Source organism: Littorina saxatilis, linkage group LG8, assembly GCF_037325665.1.
Source record: "Littorina saxatilis isolate snail1 linkage group LG8, US_GU_Lsax_2.0, whole genome shotgun sequence".
NCBI lineage: Eukaryota > Metazoa > Mollusca > Gastropoda > Littorinimorpha > Littorinidae > Littorina > Littorina saxatilis.
In genome coordinates this window covers 16,151,079-16,156,979 of record NC_090252.1, presented here as the reverse complement: position 1 = coordinate 16,156,979, position 5,901 = coordinate 16,151,079, and the positions used below count along the sequence as shown (strand labels likewise).

The 5,901-nt window shown below is 43.4% G+C and overlaps 1 long non-coding RNA gene across 1 annotated transcript; it reads right to left on the bottom strand.

Annotated features, from left to right (window-relative positions):
* Positions 1-526: 526 nt before the first annotated feature.
* Positions 527-4,070, bottom strand: LOC138972198 (uncharacterized). The gene is made up of 2 exons (XR_011457487.1): positions 3,850-4,070; positions 527-1,089 (listed from the first exon to the last, which is right to left on the bottom strand). It is a non-coding gene; the product is annotated as an uncharacterized lncRNA (long non-coding RNA).
* Positions 4,071-5,901: the final 1,831 nt, after the last annotated feature.

The following is a 5,901-nucleotide window of genomic DNA, read 5'->3' as shown; positions in this document are numbered from 1 at the left end:
TGTCGTCTGCTAGTCTGCTAGTATAAGTAGTCTTCGGTCGTGTGAAAGTCACATCTATTTCGACTGTGTGCATCGATCCGTGTAGTGAAATGTTGATCTTTGATGATTTGGCAACATAACTTCGCTAAATGTGCTTCGAGTGTATCTCCCCGTTAACCGCATTTGAAAACGTCTTTTAACAAGACCATGTTTCGACAGCCCAGACGGGGAGGATCCTCGATAGCTCACAGGGTATATAATGTTTTCCGCCGTTTTTTGAAGAATCCTTTCAAATTTGCTATTCCAAAAGTACCTTATGACACGACTCGAGTGGCAAAGAACATTCTCTGCAATTCCTGTCTGCGTGACTCAGTAACTTCCTTTTTATCTGACCGACACTGTGACCTCGGAACCTCCCCCCCTTCCTCACCATATAGCCTCATGTCAACAACATGCAACACTTTTTGTCAGTGTTCCTTCCTTATTTGTTTCTTACCATCACATGTGCCCCATCGGCATTCACTTCTTGCCCGAACCGTGCAAGACATTAACAGCAACCACTTTATTATCCATTCAAATGTTACATTCCAATGGAATATTGCCTTTGACACACCAAGCCGAAAGTATTATAGCTTGAACATTTCATGTCAGCTATACGGGCATTCAATGAAAAGACAAGAACACACAAACATCCCATACCATCTCCCCAGTTGCACTCCGGAGCAACATGAAATGTAAGCGGTTTCATGGTACTATCTGCCGTTAGACAAGAGAGATCGGCGATCCAGTTGCCGACTGAGGCGGAATCCATGATGAAGGTATACTTCAGGGTGTATAGCTCGTCGGTCTTGCTGACACAGCCGCATCCAAAGGTCCCTGCAGTGTAGGCGCCTTGGCAGATTCCTGGCGACGTGATGTGTTGGACAGTGCACCTTATCGACCTCTCCGGATCGCTCCGCCGGATCACCGAAAACCACGCCTCTCTGTTAGGATCCGTTTCACAGAGTGACGGGTAAAGTGAGCGATCGAGAGTCAAGGTTAGCGTGACATCCTGACCCAGCAGCCACTGCCTCGGGCACGTCAGATTTCCGCCGTCCTGTTGCCCTGTAGCTGAGAGAGAAGAAAGAGAGAACTGAACGTTATTTTAGAAAGTGCGAAGATGTGAGGCTGGGACTTTACCTTACAATCTGTTTTTGAAAACGATCAAAAACACTAATATAACAAGGAGAGTACGTGGTGAGTGAATGAATGCTTGCAAAATTCGAATAACAAGACTCACAATATAATGCATATTGAAAGCGCGAGCTTTACAAAAAAGATTAAAAAAAGCAAAGAAATTGACAATTTTCATGTTTTGCTGGTGATCAGGGTGTACAAGGCTTGCATCATGTCTGGAGGTCATCATTTCCTGACAACGCCTGGCTTGTTTTATCTATCAGTGGTAACATGCCTGGCTTGTTTTATCTATCACAGTATCAGTGGTAACATGTCTGGCTTGTTTTATCTATCAGTGGTAACATGTCTGGCTTGTTTTATTTACAGCGGTAACATGTCTGGCTTGTTTTATCTATCAGTGGTAACATGTCTGGCTTGTTTTATCTATCAGTGGTAAAATGTCTGGCTTGTTTTATCTATCAGTGGTAACATGCCTGACTTGTTTTATTTATCAGTGGTAACATGCGTGGCTTGTTTTATCTATCAGAGGTAATATGTCTGGCTTGTTTTATCTATCAGTGGTAACATGCCTGACTTGTTTTATTTACAGCGGTAACATGCCTGGCTTGTTTTATCTATCAGTGGTAACATGTCTGGCTTGTTTTATCTATCAGCGGTTACATGCCTGGCTTTTTTAAAATCTATCAGGGGTAACTAGTCTAGCTTGTTGTATCTATCAGCGGTAACATGCCTGGCTTGTTTTATCTATCAGTGGTAACATATCTCGCTTGTTTTATCTACAGCGGTAACATGCCTGGCTTGTTTTATCTATCAGTAGTAACATATCTGGCTTGTTTTATCTATCAGCGGTAACATGCCTGGCTTGTTTTATCTATCAACGGTTACATGCCTGGCTTGTTTTATCTACAGCGGTAATATATGCCTGGCTTGTTTTATCTTCAGCGGCAACATATGCCTGCCTTGTTTTAACTACAGCAGTAGCATATGCCTGGCTTGCTTTATCTACAGCGGTAACATATGCCTGGCTTGTTTTATCTACAGCGGTAACATATGCCTGGCTTTGTTTTATCTACAGCGGTAACATATGCCTGGCTTGTTTTTATCTACAGCGGTAACATGCCTGGCTTGTTTTAACTACAGTGGTAACATGCCTGGCTTGTTGTAACTACAGCGGTAACATATGCCTGGCTTGTTTTTATCTACAGCGGTAACATGCCTGGCTTGTTTTATCTATCAACGGTTACATACCTGGCTTGTTTTATCTACAGCGGTAATATATGCCTGGCTTGTTTTATCTTCAGCGGCAACATATGCCTGGCTTGTTTTAACTACAGCAGTAGCATATGCCTGGCTTGTTTTATCTACAGCGGTAACATATGCCTGGCTTGTTTTATCTACAGCGGTAACATATGCCTGGCTTTGTTTTATCTACAGCGGTAACATATGCCTGGCTTTGTTTTATCTACAGCGGTAACATATGCCTGGCTTGTTTTTATCTACAGCGGTAACATGCCTGGCTTGTTTTAACTACAGCGGTAACATACCTGGCTTGTTTTAACTACAGCGGTAAAATACCTCGCTTGTTTTATCTACAGCGGTAACATATGCCTGGCTTGTTTTAACTACAGCGGTAACATATGCCTGGCTTTGTTTCATCTACAGCGGTAACATATGCCTGGCTTGTTTTTATCTACAGCGGTAACATGCCTGGCTTGTTTTAACTACAGCGGTAACATGCCTGGCTTGTTTTAACTACAGCGGTAAAATACCTCGCTTGTTTTAACTACAGCGGTAACATTCCTTGCTTGTTTGATCTACGTATTCTTCCATTAGAGAAAGAACAAAAGGACTCTGGTTCCATACAGATCTCTCTTACAATGATTGTATCGCTACAATTTAACCTGCCCTTGCGACCTCTCTACGACCTCTCTACGACCTCTCTACGACGACCGCCCTAAACGATCCCTGACAAAACTTTCTTCTATATAATTCTCCTTTCCATTGCGACCGCCCTAAACGATCCCTGACAAACCTTTCTTCTATATAATTCTCCTTTCCATTGCGACCGCCCAAAACGATCCCTGACAAACCTTTCTTCTATATAATTCTCCTTTCCATTGCGACCGCCTGTAAAATAAACTGTTTACGTCCGACAGAAAACATGTTCAATTTTTTCTTGCATCTGTGTTTCTTGACCAGTACTCTCCACACTTCACATTGATCCCCCGGAGGGTTTTTATGGAGATGTGTTTAGAGGTCTTACTTTAAATCTTGTAATAAGGCTAGCTATCTGCAGCACCTTGTGTTTTCTGTGTGCGTATGCGCGTATACAAGGGTGTGTGTGTGTGTGTGTGTGCGTGTGTGTGTGGTGTGTGTGTGTGTGTGTGTGTGTGTGTGTGTATGTGTGTGTTATGTGTGTGTGTGTCAGTGTTTGTGTGGGTGTCAGTGTGTGTGTGTGTGTGTGTGTGTGTGAGCGTACGTGCGTGCATGCGTGCGTGCGTGCGTGTGTGTGTGTGTATTTGTGTTTGTGTGTCTGTGTGCGTGTGCGTGCGTGTGTGCCGTTTTGTTCATATCCAGTGGGGCAGGAGAGGAATGGGAAACCGCACTGGGGGCTGGGGTAGTAAATATGAGACAGCCGGTTTGACGTGCTGTGACAAAACGTAACACTTTAGCTAAAAGCAGCGTGGTACTTACCATTCAAAACAAGAAAGCCTAAGATGAAAACACCTAGTATTTTTCTTTCCATCATTTTCTTGCTTCCTGTTCATATTCCGCTGAACACACGCTGGAGCAAACTAAGAACACAATCAGAGATTGCATTTCAACACCTAATACGTTCAGCCCTGCGAAGTCGCTCTTATTCTTGTCAAAGAAAGATTCACATACTGCGTGATAGCAGCCATTGCAGACGCTTTGCCGGGATACACCCATGTCGTCACCTGCATGACGTCATTGTACACTTATGGAACGTTCTGTAAAGGGATCCCGTCAGTCAGCCGCAAGCTGTCCGGGAGTTCACGAACTTGCAGGGCCGGACTAGGGGGGGGGGAGGGGGGTTACAGGGGTATTGCAACCCCCACCCCCCTTGGTTAAGCATGTACCTCCCAAAAGCTTTTTTTGTGGGGGAGGGAGGGGGGGGTTGCATCTGGATCATCATGTCCGAGGAGAAATCGCACCTCTCACCCCCTCCAATTATTTTTTTAACCCTTTTCGTTCAAGGAGAGGTTTCCTTTCCCTCCAGAAACATCAAACAACGTTCAGCTTCCCACCGAGGGGGCTTCGCCCCCTGGACCCACACCAAGGGGCTTCGTCCCCTGGACCCCCTAGTACTGACCTAGTCCGGCCCTGGAACCAGCATAATCACGGTGTTGGAGACGTTCCATGCGTGACAATTTTGTGGCGGTAGTGTTCCAGCTCTGAGAGCAACCTTTTTCGCAATCGGCGAGGATTATTGTGATTCTTGGACAATCGTGTGCCTGTGCTGGACTTGCAGGAAGACAAACAGCGTCGGAACGGTATACGTATGGCATTCTATTTGTCAAATAATTATTTGGATACTTTTTCATGTTTTTTTCCACCAGTTTTAGCTAAATAATCATTATTTAGAAGCTCATGTGCTAAAAAAGTAATTGTTTATAAACAATGTAAAACAATTCTAAAATACATTTTTTGTTTACGTAAACCATTCATTATTTACCTAAACAATTCATTGTTTACGTAAATAATTCATTGTTTACGCAAATAATGATTTATTTAGCAACATTGCTGATTGTTTACAAACAATGTAAAATACGTCTAAATAATATATTGTTTACGGAAAACAATATATTATTTATGAATGAATTGTTTAGGGAAAGCAGTTTTCATTATTTAGGGGAATCAAGAATTGACTTCTAAGCTTCATTTTTTTTCTTTGTGTATATACTATAATTCAATGCAAGGTATCTCCAAACATTATTTATCAGAAAATGTTCGTACCGTAACGTAAGACCATAAACCTGTCATGTTGCCCTCGGACATTGAGGGTATTATCTCTCTGAGGGTGGCAGGTTACCATGGAATACGTCGCTTGTCATTGCTATTACAGTGTTCTAGATGATCGAAAGTGTAGCAAAGACCTGTACGCGTACGTGTAGATATTGCGTCACCCGTGACTACCTTTTTTTCTCGAATGTTCCACACCATACTTTGTTTTTCTCCCACCAAGACTGCAGATCTCGGCAAACGCGTGACGTAAAAACTAGATTTGATGACGTTACCCGTACACGTTCCCGTACACGTGCTGAAAAGTGACACATCTTAATACTGCCATGGTTCGTTTTCCTGCATGCGTGTACCTGTGTACCAACTTGTGACACTTCCACTGTGAGTGTTGGGTTTGTTGAGTGTGCACACTAGTGCAGTCTCACTGGGGTGGTCGGACACCGTTTTTTTTCTGCTCAGAATGATCAGTAATGACCAGGGAACAAATTCATTACCAATCGTTTGAGATGAATTCATTTTTACAAAAGAGAATTAGCTAGCAGCTGAGCTATGTCCCAATAGCCACAGACACGCCATCGAGAAGAAGGACAGCCCCCATAGCATAGGAACCTCCCACTAAAGACGGTGTGCACTGCAACAGACGATGTTCGGAAATAGCTCTGTCTATATGTATGAGTTGTGGAAGAGTGAATACTCTTATCTGTTGTGAGTCAAACCTTCTCACGTGACAGGCCAGTCACTAGCAAGGGGTGTGTATGAAAC